Source organism: Lithobates pipiens, unplaced genomic scaffold (genome assembly GCF_037356315.1).
Source record: "Lithobates pipiens isolate NorthernLeopardFrog02 unplaced genomic scaffold, aLitPip1_a1.2 Scaffold_8, whole genome shotgun sequence".
Lineage (NCBI taxonomy): Eukaryota > Metazoa > Chordata > Amphibia > Anura > Ranidae > Lithobates > Lithobates pipiens.
The window spans coordinates 273,894,578-273,913,418 of record NW_027507903.1 but is presented as its reverse complement, the minus strand read 5'-3'; the positions used below and the strand labels follow the sequence as shown (position 1 = coordinate 273,913,418).

The 18,841-nt window shown below is 47.6% G+C and overlaps 2 non-coding genes across 2 annotated transcripts; both read left to right on the top strand.

Moving 5' to 3' along the window:
- The first annotated feature begins 1,010 nt into the window (after window positions 1–1,010).
- Window positions 1,011–1,083, top strand: TRNAV-UAC (transfer RNA valine (anticodon UAC)). The gene has a single exon. It is a non-coding gene; the product is annotated as a tRNA-Val (tRNA).
- Window positions 1,084–1,914: 831 nt separating this feature from the next.
- Window positions 1,915–1,987, top strand: TRNAV-UAC (transfer RNA valine (anticodon UAC)). Its single transcript has one exon. It is a non-coding gene; the product is annotated as a tRNA-Val (tRNA).
- The last annotated feature ends 16,854 nt before the right edge of the window (window positions 1,988–18,841 follow it).

Below are 18,841 nucleotides of genomic sequence, written 5' to 3'. Positions count from 1 at the left end.
CATATCGGTTGAAAGGCTTTGCGTTTCTTGGATACTTCAATAGAGTAGTCCGCAAAAATTAGAATCTTGACACCATCAACATGCAAGGAGGGAGATTGCCGGAATGCTTGAAGGATAACGGCTTTGTCCGCATAATTGAGGTATTTGGCAATGATGGGACGGGGGGTCTTGCGGTCTGCATTAAACGATCCCATGCGGTGGGCCCTTTCCACTGTGAAGGGACCCGTGAGTCCCATGGCTTCTGGGATGCGTTTGGTGCAGAAGTCGCTCAGATTGGCAGTAGGGAGCGTCTCGGGGACACAGACGAATCGCAGGTTGGAGCGTCTGGATCTGTTCTCTAAATCATCTAATTTTTGGATGACATATTGAAGTGTTTTTTCCTGAGACTGCTCTGCGGCTTGGGACTGATAGAGATCATCTTCCACCTCAGAGACTCGGTGTTCAAGTTCATTGAGCCTGGTAGCATGCTCCGTGAGTTGGGCCTTAATTTGCTTCATCCCAGCCTGTATAGCTTTCCCCACTGAGGCTGTGATCATGGGAGATAGCAGGGCCGCCACCGCTTGTGCAATGCGGTTAGTATGGCCATCATCCCCAGGGGAAGGCGGGTGAGCATCCCCAGTCTGGTTGTGAGGGGTTACTGTAGCGTGCCCACGGAGGTGGGGAGGTCCGGTGATAACTGGGGATGCAGGTGGGGCGACCCCGCTTACCTCCATAGCCGCTTCCGGGTGTTCCGCAGCAGAGGCCTGTGGAGCTGGAGCGGAGTTGGCCAAAGCCGGGGGCTTGATTTGCGGCCGTTCGGAAGGTGCCGCCGCGGCCGCGTACGATCGGGCTCCCGTTTTCTCGACGAAGCGATCCATAGGAGCGGGGATCGTGGGGGGAACACCCGGAGCCAAAGTGGGGCACTGGGGCCGCTTAAGCTGGCTTTTTAGGCCGATTTGTGGGGCTCTGTTGCGGGAGCTAGGCAGAGACGCAGCTAGCTCATGCGGCGCCAGAACAGGAAGTCAAAATGGGTTTCTGTAGTGTAGTGGTTATCACGTTCGCCTTACACACGAAAGGTCCCCGGTTCGAAACCAGGCAGAAACAGTGCTTACCTTTAACTTTTTCACAGTCAGGCAAACTCAAAGCTCTTGCCACGCCTTGCTCCTCTGGCAGCCGTACTTGAAATCTGTCAATAGAAAGCACAGTTTAGGTGCAAATTCTGTATGAGCTGACCAGCAAAACCTGCTGACCATTGCTGTAAGTGTTTAGGCAAACTTCTTTTCTGGACCCAAAGGCAATTGGAATGTGGACTTTGGTTCTCCAGCTTAGTCAGCTGAGCTGAAAAACCTGACCATCGCTGTAAGTGTTTAGTGATTAGGCAAACTTCTTTTCTGGACCCAAAGGCATTTGGAATGTGGACTTTGGTTCTCCTGCTTAGTCACCTGAGCTGGAAAACCTGACGACCATTGGTGTATGTTTTCAGCTGACCTGGTGATAAAAGTGTGTGGAAAAGCTAGAGGTGATATCCATGACTCAGTGTATCTTGCCAGTACTGGCTGTTTTCAGCATGTTCTTTGCATCAAGTTAGGCATCTGAGATGGGCTTTCTTTCTTGTTTTCTTCATTACCCAAGAGTATAATTTGCAAGGACGGTAAACTGGACTCAGGTTATCAAATAACCAGAAACAAAAAATAGCTAATATGGTGACCCCAACCTCCGACCACCCAACCCGCAAAAAGCCATCAAGGTGGGTTTCTGTAGTGTAGTGGTTATCACGTTTACCTAACACGCGAAAGGTCCCCGGTTCGAAACGGGGCAGAAACACTGTGCACACGCTAGTGATTTTTGCCACAGTCACTTTCAGCTGCCTTATTCACCCATCGTACATTAACGTAGACTTTCGGTTTGCAAGACACAGCTGAGCTGTAAAAATGGGTTTCTGTAGTGTAGTGGTTATCACGTTCGCCTTACATGCAAAAGATCCCTGGTTCGAAACCAGGCAGAAACAGCGTTTACCTTTAACTTTTTCACAGTCAGGCAAACTCAAAGCTCTTGCCACGCCTTGCCCCTCTGGCAGCCGTACGTGAAATCTGTCAAAAGAAAGCACAGTTTAGGTGCAACACCTTCAACGTGAGCTCTTTTTCTTCACTCTTTGTGAGTCAACCAGGAGAACCTGAAGACCCTAGCCTGAAGATGTTAGGTGAGTTGGTTTGCTGGTCCTACATAGGTAAAGTTTTGCTGCAGTGCCTATAGTGCAAATTCTGTATGAGCTGACCATTGCTGTAAGTGTTTAGTGTTTAGGCAAACTTCTTTTCTGGACCCAAAGGCATTTGGAATGTGGACTTTGGTTCTCCAGCTTAGTCAGCTGAGCTGAAAAACCTGACCATCGCTGTAAGTGTTTAGTGATTAGGAAAACTTCTTTTCTGGACCCAAAGGCATTTGGAATGTGGACTTTGGTTCTCCTGCTTAGTCACCTGAGCTGGAAAACCTGACGACCATTGGTGCATGTTTTCAGCTGACCTGGTGATAAAAGTGTGTGGAAAAGCTAGAGGTGATATCCATGAGTCAGTGTATCTTGCCAGTACTGGCTGTTGTCAGCATGTTCTTTGCATCAAGTTAGGCATCTGAGATGGGCTTTCTTCCTTGTTTTCTTCATTACCCAAGAGTATAATTTGCAAGGACGGTAAACTGGACTCAGGTTATCAAATAACCAGAAACAAAAAATAGCTAATATGGTGACCTCAACTTCCGACCACCCAACCCGCAAAAATCCATCAAGGTGGGTTTCTGTAGTGTAGTGGTTATCACGTTCACCTAACACGTGAAAGGTCCCTGGTTCGAAACTGGGCAGAAACACTGTGCACATGCTAGTGATTTTTGCCACAGTCACTTTCAGCTGCCTTATTTACCCATTGTACATTAACGTAGACTTTCGGTTTGCAAGACACAGCTGAGCTGTAAAAATGGGTTTCTGTAGAGTAGTGGTTATCACGTTCACCTTACACGTGAAAGGTCCCAGGTTCGAAACCGGGCAGAAATAGTGCTTACCTTTAACTTTTTCACAGTCAGGCAAACTCAAAGCTCTTGTCACGCCTTGCCCCTCTGGCAGCCGTATGTGAAATCTGTCAATAGAAAGCACAGTTTAGGTGCAACACCTTGAACGTGAGCTCTTTTTCTTCACTCTTTGTAAGTCAACCAGGAGAACCTGAAGACCCTAGCCTGAAGATGTTAGGTGAGTTGGTTTGCTGGTCCTACATAGGTAAAGTTTTGCTGCAGTGCCTATAGTGCAAATTCTGTATGAGCTGACCAGCAAAACCTGCTGACCATTGCTGTAAGTGTTTAGTGTTTAGGCAAACTTCTTTTCTGGACCCAAAGGCAATTGGATTGTGGACTTTGGTTCTCCAGCTTAGTCAGCTGAGCTGAAAAACCTGACCATCGCTGTAAGTGTTTAGTGATTAGGCAAACTTCTTTTCTGGACCCAAAGGCATTTGGAATGTGGACTTTGGTTCTCCTGCTTAGTCAGCTGAGCTGGAAAACCTGACGACCATTGGTCTATCTTTTCAGCTGACCTGGTGATAAAAGTGTGTGGAAAAGCTAGAGGTGATATCCATGACTCAGTGTATCTTGCCAGTGCTGGCTGTTTTCAGCATGTTCTTTGCATCAAGTTAGGCATCTGAGATGGGCTTTCTTCCTTGTTTTCTTCATTACCCAAGAGTATAATTTGCAAGGACGGTAAACTGGACTCAGGTTATCAAATAACCAGAAACAAAAAATAGCTATTATGGTGACCCCAACCTCCGACCACCCAACCCGCAAAAATCCATCAAGGTGGGTTTCTGTAGTGTAGTGTAGTGGTTATCGCGTTCGCCTAACACGCGAAAGGTCCCCAGTTCGAAACCAGACAGAAACACTGTGCACACGCTAGTGATTTTTGCCACAGTCGCTTTCAGCTGCCTTATTCACCCATCGTACATTAACGTAGACTTTCGGTTTGCAAGACACAGAAGTGCAGTAAAAATGGGTTTCTGTAGTGTAGTGGTTATCATGTTCGCCTCACACGCGAAAGGTCCCTGTTTTGAAACCGGGCAGAAACAGTGCTCCCAAGTTGTGGGAAAATTTAAAAAAATTTTTTTTACACAAAGTTGTCACTAAATTATATATTGTTCAAACATGGCATGGTTATATGTGGAATTACACCCCAAAATACATTCTGTTTCTTTTCCTGTGTACGGGGCAGGTCTGGACTGGCCATAGGGCTCACCGGTGGCCGCTGCCCCTGGGCCGTATTTTTTTAGGAAGAGTGGCTTCTTGATGACTGGGCCGCACAACATGGGGTACGCGGCGACCGTGGTCCAGGAGGGGTTGACACAGACCGGGGCCGCCGCTCACCTCCCACTATACAGGCATTCCTACAGCAGAGCCGGGACCAGCACATTTACGAGGTGCAGAAGGAGGTGGAAGAGAAGGGTCCTGTGACATGCAGGAAGCGCCTGCACTGGACAGACACCTCGTGGTCTGGCTGCGCTGGAGCTATAGCTGCACTCAAGGAGACGGCGGCAGCCTCTCTCCTAACACCAGCTGGGACACTGATGGCTGCACAGGGAGGAAGGTGAGCACACTGAAAAAAACATGTTCCTGTGTATTACATCCCGCTCTGTAGTGGCAGGGAAAGGGAGTGGATTGGTGCTTTCTACTTTACTGGTCTGAGGCTGTTTGTGTACTGGTCTGGGGCTGTTTGTGTACTGGTCTGAGGCTGTTTGTGTACTGGTCTGGGGCTGTTTGTGTACTGGTCTGGGGCTGTTTGTGTACTGGTCTGGGGCTGTTTGTGTACTGGCCTGGGGCTGTCCGTGTACTGGCCTGGGGCTGTCCGTGTACTGGCCTGGGGCTGTCCGTGTACTGGCCTGGGGCTGTCTGTGTACTGGCCTGGGGCTGTCTGTGTACTGGCCTGGGGCTGTCTGTGTACTGGCATGGGGCTGTCTATGTACTGGTCTGAGGTCGTCTCTTTGACACAGCTCCTTTCTTAGACCATCGGGACGTCCCCAAGCAGTGCCAAAACAAGGGGTGGGAAACAGCATAAAAACTTCACCATCAATGGCCTGTGGGAAACAGTATAAAACTTCACCTACAAAAAAGAGTGTGGGAACAGCATAGGACTTTTACCCTCAATCTGGGAGTCACGACCTTACAAACCGCTTCAAAAACTTGTGGTAACAAATGTAACAGTGCATTTACTTAAACTGCGTTTTTTTGTAAATTGGAAATTGCACGGCCGCCTGCAAAACTTTGTGGCCAAAACAGGCATCAGCCGATGCACTGACATCTACCTTGTAGAATTTTGTAAAGGTGTGAACAGATGACCAGGTCGTCACTTTACACACTTGAGCAACAGACGCTTGATGTCAGAAGGCCCAAGACATTCCAACTGCCTGGGTGGAGTGGGCCATGACCGGAAAGGGGGGCACCTACCCCTCCAAGGTGTAGGCCTGCACTACAATCTGTCTGATCCACCTGGAAATGGTGGCTGAGACCGCCATACCTTTTTTCGGACCAGCCACCGAAACAAACAAGGAGTCTGATAAAAAGTACTGGAAAAGCCGCGCTCGGAAATTGTAATAGGTTGCTGCCGTCCTACAAGTCCTCATCCCCCAAGGCTGTGGATATTCAGCTGTTTTTTGAGATTAATATGGGGCTCTAGGCGCTACCTCTAAAATATATTTAATGGGCTAAGCCCGTATTTTATGGAAATTTTTCAAATCCTCTATGCTGGTTGCGATCAATGGCTCACCTCCCCTGAGGAAAAAAAAAAAACAAATCTCTCCAGTGTTCAGCTTGGACTACAGTACTAGAATTTTGTACAATATACCCCTTTATTGGGTCTATGTGCAGTAAATGCTAAAAATGGTAATACCCCAAGAGGAAAAAAGGAGAAAAAAACACAGAAAAAGCTCAATAGCAGTTATCATGCGTTCTCTACATACACCCTGTTGATAAAAAGCATGATGGAATATTTTAGACCAGCGGGATGTAGTACATAATTGTAAACACTAGAGGGGGAACTTTAAAGTGCAGACTAATCTAAGTAGAGTGATCAAATAAAAAATATATAAAGAAATATAAAAAAAATAAAAGATAACTGTGTAAGTCTAATATTGAATATATAACTCCTCATTCAGGGTTTTCTTATAAATTCATGGTGTCCACAGTTTCTGTCTCCACGTGATAAAAAGGAAAACAGAGAAACAAAAAAACAAAAACAAAAAACCTCTAATATGTTCAATGTGACAGTAGAGTCCAAATTCTAATCCAGAAAGTGCAAAAAATGCTAAATGTGCAAAAATGACAAAAAAGTGCAAGAAATTACAATAATTCATAAAAATATAAAAAATTATAAACTAGAAAGAATATATAAAAAAAATAAAAAAAATTGTGCCCAAGTCTTGCAAAAACAGTATTCAAAGTTCCATTAAAGCGCAAAGTGCCTATTAAACCTCAAATTGAATATAAAGTGCTCAGTCAATTTATAACAGGTTTCCAGACGGATCAGAAAAAGGTGACTTTGGTGCTTGTTCACACAAATCCAGTGACTTCTGTGTTCACCCCCTTTGGGTCCCCACTCACCAGATCCTTATCCCCCTAAGGGGTTATGTGCATGTAGTATCTCTGCCTCCAATCGCTTTGTGCCCAGTTCCTGACTGGCTCACCTGAATCTGCCGATCCAGGGATAATGGAGATTTGTCCCATTTTGTCAAGATCTCCTTCTGCAAGACTCTGGTGTGAAACTGGGCATATGGTACTGCCTCGGAGGAGGCTACCATGAGTCCCACCTGTGGTTCATCAGCAGTTTTACCGCGGCTCTCAGAGTCTGCAGCTTGTCTGAAGGGAGAAAAACTCTCGCTTTCATGGAGTCCAGCAGTAAGCCTAGGTACTCCAAGCGCTGAGTCAGTACGATCACCGACTTTTTTAGGTTCAACAGCCACCCAAATTTCTGCAGGGTCTGCATGGTGATCGCCACATCCGCCTCTAATTCTGAGGCAGAAGATGCTCTCAGGAGATCGTTTAGGTAACCTATGATCGCAATCCCGCGTTGTCGCAGCAACGCCAAAACAGGAGCCAATACCTTCGTAAAGACTCGGCTGATGCCAAGCCAAAAGGGAGAGCCTGTCACGGTCCCTACTGTGTCTTTTAGATGGCCAGGCGTGGTCGCACCCCAAGTGGCTCTGGGTGCTATTGAACTTATGACTGTTTGTTTTTGCTCCTGTTTATTTACCTCCGAGCCACACCTCAGTTCTATGCTACCTGCTTTCCAGCCATTCCTAGTTTTGCATAAAGTACTGTGGGCAATTCTGTTTGTACCTGTCACTCTTGGATCAGCTGTGGCAGGTTACCTGATTAGCTGGGTATAAAACCCTGTCTCACTCTGAGGGCTGGGTCAGTTCATTGTCTCTTGTCACCAAAGGTGTGTTTCAAGACTGACCCACGGCTTCTAACCCTGGCTTGTATATTGTTTATGCTGACTTCTGGAATCCCAGACAACGGCTTTGCTTCGACGATCCCTTGGCTTTTCCTGTCAAGCCCCCGTGCACATATTCACAGCCCAGGTAGCTTATCTCTTTGTTACCGTGGGCTGTGTGTATTTGCAAGGGTGAGCGTACATCTCTGCACCATGGACTCCAACCTAGGTAAGCCCTCACAGAGCCACAAACTGGTAGTGTGCTTCCCCAACTGCAAATCGCAGAAACTTCTGATGCCGAAGGTCCATGCAGGTACGCATCCTGGATGTCCAAAGACGCCAGGGAGTCCCCTTGATGGAGTGCAGTGACTACTGAGCAAATTGATTCCATTCTGAACCTCTGTACTTTTACAAAGTAATCAAGGGCTTTCAGGTCCAAGATTGGACGTACCCCTTCCTTTTTGGGGGCTACGAACAGATTGGAGTAGAACCCCTGGAACCTTTCTGGCTCTGGAACTGGTACTATCACCCCGTGACTCAGCAGGTCCCTTACCTCCCCCATTAGGGCCTCCCGGCGAGCCGGGAGTATGGCTATGCTGGAGGGGAAAAATATGTTTGGTGGTCAAGAGAGAAACTCTATCTTGTAGCAAGAGGAAATCAGATCGCAGACCCATTGGTCAGACAGCTGAGAGGCCCACTGGGCTGCAAACTCCCAAAGGCGACCCCCCCCCACCCTTGTTGCAGGCGGGGGCAAACCTTCATGCGGTAGCACTTTTGCTCGCAGGCTTGTTAGGTTTGCGGTTCCAGGGATGCTTTTGTCCTTCAGAGGTCGTCCTATCATGCTGGGGACGTTTAGCCAAAGCCCGGGGCGGACGAAAAAGCTGTTTGTGAGTGGAAAATGAGGGCCCGTGCCTACGGCGGGGCTCCTTAGCCTTCCTGGCCTGTGGGAGTAGGGTACCACCTGTGGCATTTTTAATAAAGTCATCCAATGAGGCTCCAAAGAGCCGCTCACCAAGGAAGGGTAGATCCGTCAGGGCTTTTTTAGATGCCTGGTCAGCCGACCAGCATTTTTTTGCCAAATCAGGCGCCTCAGCACCACTGCTGACACTGAAGCCATGGATAACAAAGGGAGGGTATCCAGGGCCGCGTCACAAACATACTTAAGGCCTTGCTGTCAGGGCTGGCTTAGCCCTTCCTCCTCTGAGCTGGCCGCTCAGCTGTCGGCTAATTGCCAGCTTTCTTCTCTTTCCACAGTTACCAGTTGTTCCCGATGATGCTCGTCTGACCTGCCTATTTAAAGCCTTCCAGCTCAATCTTTCCTTTGCCTTCATTGGTCACATCACAAGGAACCATCTCCTGCTGTTTATTTCAAGACTGGCTTGCTGACATCCTTCCTGGCTTCTTATCCTGCTTGCAATTTCTCTCCTTGGATCCCTGACTTCAGGCCTGGCTGATTACCCGATCTGGTTTATGAACTTTGGACTGGCTGACTACCCGATCTGGCTACTGGACTCTGGCTATGCTTGACTAGGCTTTTTTTCTATTTACCTTTTTATTAATAAACAAGTGTGATTTGATTGTACTTTTGTCTCATGTCTGTTTCATGGTTTCTGACAGTACGCGAAGGCCATGAATTCAGAAGATACAGTCAATCCACTTGTTGGTAATATTTTTTTCAGATTGGATGAGCAAGATCACCGCATGGATCAGTTTGCCTTGGCGTTACAAACGCTCCTGAATTGCACGGCTCACCTGGAATTCCCCATGGTGGCTGTTCCGGTACAACCTGAGTCGCAGGCCATCCCTGCTTCTGCGCCAGTCTCTGTGCAGGCACCTGCCTCGAGTATTACCTCTGTAAGAGGTATGTCTGGTTCTGCTCTGCTTCCCCAGCGATTTGGGGGCGATCCAGTTCAATGCAGAGGGTTTCTCAATCAGGTTAAGATATACTTCGAAATGCTGCCCCAGGCGTTTCCCACGGACAGAAGCAAAGTAGGTTTCGTGATATCTTTGCTTTCTGAGAGAGCCTTGGCCTGGGCTAACCCTCTATGGGAGACGCAAAAACCTGTTGTCTTGAGTTACCCTCAGTTTGTGGCCTCCTTTAAAAGGGTTTTTGACATTCCCGCATGCTCCGCTTCTGCTGCCAAGTGCCCCATGTCCATCAAACAGAGTACGAGAATTGTTGCCGACTACGCCATTGAATTCCGTACTCTGGCAAAAGAGGTTGCTTGGAACAATGAGGCCCTCGTGGCTGCTTTTTCTCATGGTCTCTCGGATTCCATCAAGGATGAGATAGCAGCCGCCGAGATATACCCACTGAGCTGGAGAGCTTGATCTCGTTTGCCATCCTCATTGACTCCAGACTCAGAGAAAGACTTTCTCTTAAGGAGCGCTTGCGGAAGCCTCCGAGTTTTGTAGTCCCACCCATGCCTCCCTCACCTCCCATGCCTCCTGGTACCGAGTTGGTCAGTGAAGATGAACCCATGCACCTGGGCTTCACGCGTCTCTCTGCGGATGAGAGAGCCTTTAGGAGGAGGGAGAGATTGTGCCTTTATTGTGGCCAGGCAGGTCACTTTTTAAAGTCCTACCCGTCCAGGGAACGCCCGAACCTTGAGGTCCTGTCATGGACAGACCTTAGGTGGCGTTGTTTCGTCCCCAGTTATCCAGAAGGATAAGCCCCTGGTTTTGGTCAACCTTTCTTGGGCTGAGTCGTCCATCGAGATACAAGCTCTAATCGACACTCCACTTGCCATTGAGGTTCTTGACGGGAGACCTTTACAGCCTGCCCATGTGACTCATGAGACTGTTCCGTTGTCCATGGCCGTAGGGGCTCTTTACCATGAGATAATCCAATTCCAAGTTATTTCCGCTGGTTATTGGTTATCCTTGGTTACAGAGGCACAACCCCTCTTTTGAAGCAGTGAGACATGCTTCCTGAAGGTATCCAAGGTCCTGTGCACCCCTTCACTCCCCTCCCTGCCGGAGGAGTACCGTGATTTTGACGATGTCTTTGATAAAGGTCAAGCCGGTAGTTTACCTCCACACTGGCCTTATGATTGCGCAATTGACCTTCAACCTGGTGCCATACCTCCTTGTGGCTGGGTTTACCCTTTGTCGGTCTTGGAGGATAAGGCCATGGAAGAGTATGTTGCTGACACACTTTCTTGAGGTTTCATCCGCAAGTCCTCGTCTCCTGCTGGTGCTGGTTTCTTCTTTGTGAAAAAGAAGAACAGTGAACTGAGACCTTGTATAGATTATAGGGGTCTCAATCGTGTCACGATTAAGAATGCCTACCCGATTCCATTGATTACAGAGTTATTTGACCGCCTCAAGGCAGCAATGGTTTTCACAAAGCTTGACCTGAGAGGGGCATACAATCTCATGCACATTAAGGAGGGCGACGAGTGGAAAACTGCGTTTAATACCAGAACAGGCTATTATGAATACCTGGTAATACCTTTTGGCCTTTGTAACGCCCCGGCAGTTTTCCAGGAATTTATTAACGATGTTCTCCGAGATTTGTTGCAATTGTGTGTGTGTGTGTGTGTGTGTGTGTGTATGGTGGTTTATCTTGATGATATCCTCATATTTTCCAAGTCCCAGGAGAGCCACCACACAGTTGTCTGTGGTGTACTTCAGAAACTAAGAGAACAATCTCTATTGTAAACTGGAGAAGTGTGAGTTCCATCGTGAACAGGTTACATTCCTGGGCTATGTCATTAACACTGCTGGTTTTTCGATGGACCCAGAGAAACTGTCGGCAGTCCTACAGTGGCCTCGACCCGTGGGTTCACATCCTCTGCAGCGTTTCCTGGGCTTTGCCAACTACTATCGGAAGTTTATTCGTAACTTCTCGTCTCTGGTCAAGCCTCTGACTGATATGACCAGAAAGGACGGTAACGCACAGAGTTGGTCTCCGGAGTCCATTAAGGCCTTTGAGACTCTCAAGGCTGTCTTTGTTTCTGCTCCTGTGTTGGCACATCCTGATCCTATGTTGTCTTTTATCCTAGAAGTTGATGCTTCTGAGACTGGAGTTGGCGCCCTTCTGTCTCAACGTCCTAACTCTGAGAGCGCTATGCATCCGTGTGGCTACTTTTCCAAGAAATTGTCACCCGTTGAGTGCAATTATGAGATTGGTGACAGAGAACTGTTGGCGATCATTTTGGCCCTGAAAGAATGGAGACATCTCCTTGAAGGTACCACTGTGCCCGTTCTTATTCTGACTGACCATAAGAATCTCACATTCTTGTCTGAGGCTAAGCGACTCTCTCCCAGAAGGGCAAGATGGGCTCTTTTCTTGTCGAGCTTTAATTACATTGTCTCATTCTTACCCAGTACTAAGAATGTAAGGGCTGATGCCTTGTCACGACAATTTTCCTCCACTTCCAAGTCGGAGTCGGTTCCGGTTCCTATGATTCCTCCTGATCGTATCTTGGCTACGGTTCGCACCAGTCTTACTTCTCCTTTGGGTGACAAAATTCTTGCTGCTCAGGTCCATGCTCCTCCTGATAAACCTTGTGACCGCTGCTTTGTCCCAGAGTGTCTGCGTACTGCAGTGCTCCAAACTTACCATTCTCCCAAGGCAGTTGGCCATCCTGGGAAGAATCAACTCATTTGGGCCATCTCCCAACAATTTTGGTGGCCTAGTCTATGGGCTGATGTTACTGCCTTCGTAGCTGCCTGTCCCGTGTGTACTCAGAGTAAGACTCCACGACACCTTCCAGTGGGCCTCCTACAACCCATTTCCAATGGAGAGAGGCCCTGGACTCACCTGTCTATGGATTTCATTGTGGAATTGCCCAACTCCAAAGGCAACACTGTTATCCTTATGGTGGTTGACCGGTTCTCAAAGATGTGTCATTGTATTCCACTTAAGAAGTTGCCCACCTCTAAGGAACTGGCTTCCATTTTTGCTCGGGAGATCTTTCGCTTACATGAGCTACCCAAGGTGATTGTCTCGGATAGGGGCAGTCATTTTGTCTCTCGGTTCTGGCGAGCCTTTTGTGCACAGTTGGGAATCCAGCTTGCGTTCTCTTCTGCGTATCACCCGCAGTCTAATGGGGCCGCAGAACGAGCCAATCAGTCCTTGGAGAAATTCCTACGTTGCTATATTTCTGACCATCATAACAACTGGTCTGACCTATTACCTTGGGCAGAGTTTTTTTTTTTTTTTTTTTTTTTTATAATTGTAATTTTTATTAGTTTTCAAATCAAGTACAAAGTATTCGAGCATTAGAATAATCAATAAACAGAAGTGAATATAGAACATATCACAAACAGTGGTTACAAAAGACAGAGAATAGCGTCCATATATGCAGGTACAAGGGTGAACTGCATAACCAAATCATGTAGAATGATCAATAAACAGTTTACTAAAACCAAAATGTTGTTTGACAAAAGGCCGTAGGCCAGAATGAGGCATAGAAACATAAAATTTACATGGTCATCATGGTGAGTCTCAGGGGGTGGGTAATTTACCAGGATTGGTAAATAGAAAGGGTAAATATGAGGGGGGGGAGAGAGGATAAATGACATGAAGGGGATGATACGATCATAAAGGATGTACAGGCAAGGGAGCTCCATAGCTCGACCGATCCCAGGGCCCCCATACCTTATCAAATTGGGGAATCAAGTCATGCACCGAGGCTGTCAGGTATTCCATTCTCCGGATATCAGACACCAATTGAAAAAGTCTAGGCCATGGGGGAGTTGCGCCCGACAACCAGCACAGCAGGATAAGCCTCTTAGCTGCCAATAGAATATAGGAGACCAGCCTATTTGTATTTTTAGGTAGGCCGGAAACAGGAAGACCTAACAGACAGTGTAAGGGATCGATTGAGAGGAACACCCCCGTCACCTCCGCCACCAGTGATCCCACCGATATCCAAAAGGGATGTATCAGGGTGCATTGCCAGAAAATATGAAATAGTGACCCAATGTCAAGCCCACAATGCCAACAGCACGCCGGAACTGAGGGGTCATATTTGTGGATGACATCAGTCCTATACCAGAACATAAGAATTTTAATTGCCGTTTCCCTTTGCGTAACACACCTAGAGGATTTAAAAGTAGAGGACCAAATCCTATCCCAAGTCTGCAGGGTGATAGGTTTGTCTAACAATTGAGACCACCTATCCATATACAGATGTGTAAGTTCATTTAAGGGGGTCGACTCATGGAGGATTCGGTGGATAGAGGAAATCAAGTGTAGTTGGTGGGTACCCTGAGCGCAGAGGTGTTCAAAAGCCGTGGGGTTATCAAGGATTAAAGTCGGAGCCTTGGAGCTAAAGAGGTGCCTGACCTGTAGATAGAAGTAAAATGAATGCTTGGGGATGTCCTATTTTCCACGTAAAGTCTCGAAGGCATGAAGCCTACGTGAGACAGGGTGTACCAGGTTCCTAAGTTGGAAAAGGGGGGGATCTAGCCACGGGGAAATTCTACCCAATGACAGTCCATCGGGGATATTAGGGTTAAACAGCACATTCATGAGGGGGGAGCAGGGTGAGGATAGGGAGTACTTTTTGGTGCACTTCTGCCACAGGTCCAGGGTAAAGGTCATTGGGGCCGTTCATTGACATCTAAGGTTTGGGTGTAGAGGGGGTGGGGCGCCCCAGATCAAAGCGCATGGGTGAACCGGATATAGAATCCCCTTCTCAATAGCGGCCAACTGACTCATGGCACTAAGGGAGGACCAGGTGGTAATGATCCTTAAATGTGTAGCATGATAATATTTCATGACATCCGGAGCCCACAAACCTCCCCGATCCCTAGGCACAAACACCACTGAACTGGCAAAGCGGTAAGACCTATCAGCCCAAATAAATTTTAGAAAACGTCTTTGGAGAAGTTTAAGCTGTGAGGCCGGAACGGCAACCGGCAGTGTCTCAAAGTGGTAAAGCAATCTGGGCAAGACCGACATTTTAAGGATGTTGATCCTGCCCAGAAGGGACAAACTGTATCTGGACCAAGACAGTAGGGAGTTGTTTATATCCTGGAGTAGGGCAGGAAAGTTTGCACGATAAAGGTGGGAGTAGGAAGGAGTCAGAAAGACACCCAGGTATTTGAGTGAATCGTTGCACCATCTATAGGGATAAGTTTCCTTCAGCCTAGAAAGTTGGGTGGTGGGTATGTGTATGGGTAGGGCCTCAGTCTTTGAGGTGTTAACTTTGTACCCAGAGATACTCCCAAAAGATGACAATAGTTTATGCAGTTAAGGGAGGGATATCGTAATAGTAATAGTTAGCAAGATGTCGTCCACAAAGAGTGATAGCTTATACTCCCCCTGTCGCATCGTCACCCCACGGATATCTGGATGAGAACATATGGCCTCGGCTAGGGGATCTAGATGTAAAATAAATATCAATGGTGATAAGGGACACCCCTGCCGAGTGCCATTTATCAAGGAGAAACTAGGCGACAAGAAGGACGACATCTGTACCTGGGCAGTAACTGTGGAGTACAAAGCCTTGAGCAAATTTAAAAAGGGACCTCCGAAGCCATAAACCTTGAGCGTGGCGAACATATAGGGCCAGCTAAGCCTATCAAAGGCTTTCTGGGCATCTAAACTGAGCAGAAGTGCAGACTTATTGGTCCTGTCCAAAAGGTCAATCAGGTTGATTGTGCGTCGGGTGTTATCCCCGGCATGCCTGTCAGGGACAAAGCCCACTTGATCTCTGTGAACAAGCTTGGGGGCAAGAACTGATAGTCTAGAAGCAAGAATTTTCGTAAATATCTTGTAATCTGAATTTAGAAGGGCTATAGGTCTATAATTATCTGGAAAGGAGGGGTCCTTACCCGGCTTGGGGATCACTGAAATAAAGGAGTGTGAGAAGTGGGGGTGGGGAGGGGTGCCCTCAAGTAGAGAATCAAACAAGGTGAGCATGTGCGGTCCCAAGATGTCCAAATAGGTTTTATAGTAGAAGTAAGGGAGGCCGTCAGGGCCAGGCGCTTTATGTGAAGGGAGCTCCCATATAGCAGCTGAGAGCTCGTCTGCCGTGACTGTTTTGTTTAGGGCCTCTAGATCAGTCGACGAGAGCTTAGGAAGTTTCAGGTTGGAGAAAAAGGACTTACATTTCTCTTGGGAAAAGTGAAAGTGATTTTCAGGGGATAGACAATTATAAAGTTTGTGGTAAAAATCGCCAAAAATGTTTGAGGACAATAGGTCCTAGATCCGTCGGGCCTGTAGAGAAACTCAGGGAAGGAGTTGAACGTGCGCGGACGTAGATTGTTAACTAACATTTTATGGGGCTTATTAGACTTAATGTGATTGTAGCCGTATTAGTGCAATTGTGACAGAGAAAATTGAGTACTGTCCGTGATACTTTTTTTATTTGCACTAACATACAATTTTTCAGGACAAGCTTTCGGGTATGTCCCCTTCTTCAAGGTCCAAGCAGTACTGATTTACAAATTTTTAAGCAGAATGTAAAACCAAAACCAAAAAAAAAAAACACCTCTGAGGGAAAGAAGAGAAAAAAAAAAAAACAACAAAAAAAACACATACAAATCAATGGCAATAAAGATAAGAGAAGAGTTAGTGAGATAAGACAGAGGGAGAGCTATGGAATGGAGGGGGGGTTGCTAGTCACAGAGGGGGTTGTTCTTTTTGACACAAAAAATAATGGCCTGAATTTAGATATAGGTTTCCTTACTCATTATACTAAAGTTTTACAACCCCCTCTGTGACTAGCAACCCCCCCTCCATTCCATAGCTCTCCCTCTGTCTTATCTCACTAACTCTTCTCTTATCTTTATTGCCATTGATTTGTATGTGTTTTTTTTGTTGTTGTTTTTTTTCTCTTCTTTCCCTCAGAGGTGTTTTTTTTTTTTTTGGTTTTGGTTTTACATTCTGCTTAAAAATTTGTAAATCAGTACTGCTTGGACCTTGAAGAAGGGGACATACCCGAAAGCTTGTCCTGAAAAATTGTATGTTACTGCAAATAAAAAAGTATCACGGACAGTACTCAATTTTCTATGGGGCTTATTAGAAAATTCGTAGAATTTCTGCTTCATCCAGAGCAGCGATTTGGCTGCCCGATCGAGTTGTGCTGTCTTAATCTGTTCCCTAAGCAGAGTGACTCTTCGCAGCCTTTTCACCGTGGGGGCGCCCAGGAGCTTCTGCTACGCTGAGAGAAGAGCAGAGGTTAGAGAACGAACATATTTGGTTCTGTCTCTCTTCAATCTAGAGCTCTCTGCAATGCAAGCGCCTCTGAAGACGGCCTTGTGGGCTTCCCACAGGGTGGAAAAGTCAGAAACCGACCCCTTGTTTAGTTGGAAAAATTCTGTCAAGCTCTGCGCAAGGACAGAGCGGGAGCTTTCAGATTGTAAAAGGTAATTAAGTCGCCAGTGGCAAGATCTGGGGTAGGCCTGTGTGACCTTGGGCAGAGTTTGCTCACAATAGTGCCTGGAATTCTGCCTCTACATTTATGGCAAATTATGGTTTCCAACCTTCCATGTTGCCTGACTCGTTTGTTCCGCAGAGTATTCCTGCGTTAGAGGAGCATCTCTGTGGTCTTCGTTCCACTTGGGTACAAGTCCAGGAAGCTTTGCGTCATGCTAATGATAGGTACAGACTCCATGCTGACCGCAGACGCCTGCCTGCGCCTTCCTACCAGGTTGGGGACAGGGTCTGGCTGTCATCTTGCAACCTTTGGCCTCGTGTTCCCTCACTGAAGTTTTATTGGGCCTTTCCGTATCCTTCCCAGGATTAACCCAGTAGCTTACGTGTTGGACCTTCCTCCTAGTATGCGCATCTCAAATGTGTTTCATGTCTCCTTATTGAAACCGTTGGTTTGTAACCGTTTTACCACCTCGGTGCCACGTCCTCACCCTATTCTGGTTGAGAACCATGAGGAGTATGAGGTACAAACCATTGTTGACTCATGTAGGTTCCATGGGCGTATACAGTACCTGATGCATTGGAAAGGGTACGGTCCGGAGGAACGCTCCTGACCGGATTTAAAGCCTTCCACTCTTTCCTTTGCCTTCGCGTTGGTCAGATCACAAGGAACCATCTCCTGCTGTTTATTTCAAGACTAACTTGCTGACATCCCTCCTGGCTTCTTATGCTGCTTGCAGTTGCTCTACTTGGATCCCTGAGTTCAGGCCTGGCTGATTACCCGATCTGGTTTATGAACTTTGGACTGGCTGACTACCCGATCTGGCTACTGGACTCTGGCTATGCTTGACTACGCTTTTTTCTATTTACCTTTTTATTTTTATTAACAAAACAAGTGTGATTTGATTGTACTTCTGTCTCAGTCTGTTTCATGGTTTCTCACATTTGCACTAACTGGTCTGCTAGTTCCATGCAGACAGGGGAAGCCTGTTGTTCTCGAAATACGCGGTGCAAAAGTTTTGCCCACTCAGTAAGTGTTTGTGACACAAGTGCGGATGCCAGTACTGGTCGCATTGCTGACCTCACAACCGTAAACAAGGAACGAGCCACTGCCTCGGCCTTCCTGTCCATGGGGTCCTTGAATGCAGAGTCCCCTTTACCGGGATCGTGGTTACTTTATTTAACCTGGATACTGGGGGGTCCACGACCATTTTTTGGGAAGGCTCTCCTCAAAGGGGCAACGCACTGCCATGTATTTGGGGACCGAAAAGGTCCGTTGTTGTCGACCCCATTCCTTGTATATAAACTTATCGAAATAAGCCGGATATGGAAACACCCTAGGTGTATGGGCTTTCAACAAAATGGACGCCGAGTGTCCAGTATAAAGGAGATAATCACAGGGAAAATGGCCGACGGACTACAGTAAAATGGAGCCTGACCATGCTACTCCCTGGTCACACCAAAAATGGCCGCCAAGCACTGTATGCAATAAGAGACATTGAAAACAGGCAGAGAAAATGGCGGCAAACAGCGATCAGCAAACACAGCCTCCAGACACCCAGGGGAGAGACCTACAGACATCCAGGGCACAGCTACCCAGCGCAGCCCCCACCCCAGGTGAAAGCCCCCCCGGGAGCCCCTTTCTATGGCACACACACCGCTCAGCAGCCCAAGCAGCATCCCCCACAGGGAGGGGGGAGGGAAGATAGGGACAGGGAGAGAAGAGAGGGAGGTGAGGGACCCCTGAATCAACCTCCCAGGGAATGCCCAACTGCTCAGCCCCACCGAGGCAGGGAGAGCTGTACTTACCAGTCCTCACGAGCTGGGGAACATTCCATCACAGACCCACTCTCCAATCAGTACAGGGTGGCTGCTGGCCCAGCATACTGTGATGCAGACATCAGTAGCCCGGTCATATGTGTGCCCCAGCGCATTATGCCCACTGGCCACCCCTGGAGCTGAGGGGCATGTCGTGGCTGACCCAGCGCGGAGCTCTGGTCTGCACACGCTTACTGGCCAGAGCTCCGCGCTGGATCAGCAAGCGTGTGCAGACCAGAGCTCCGCTCTGGGTCAGCGCT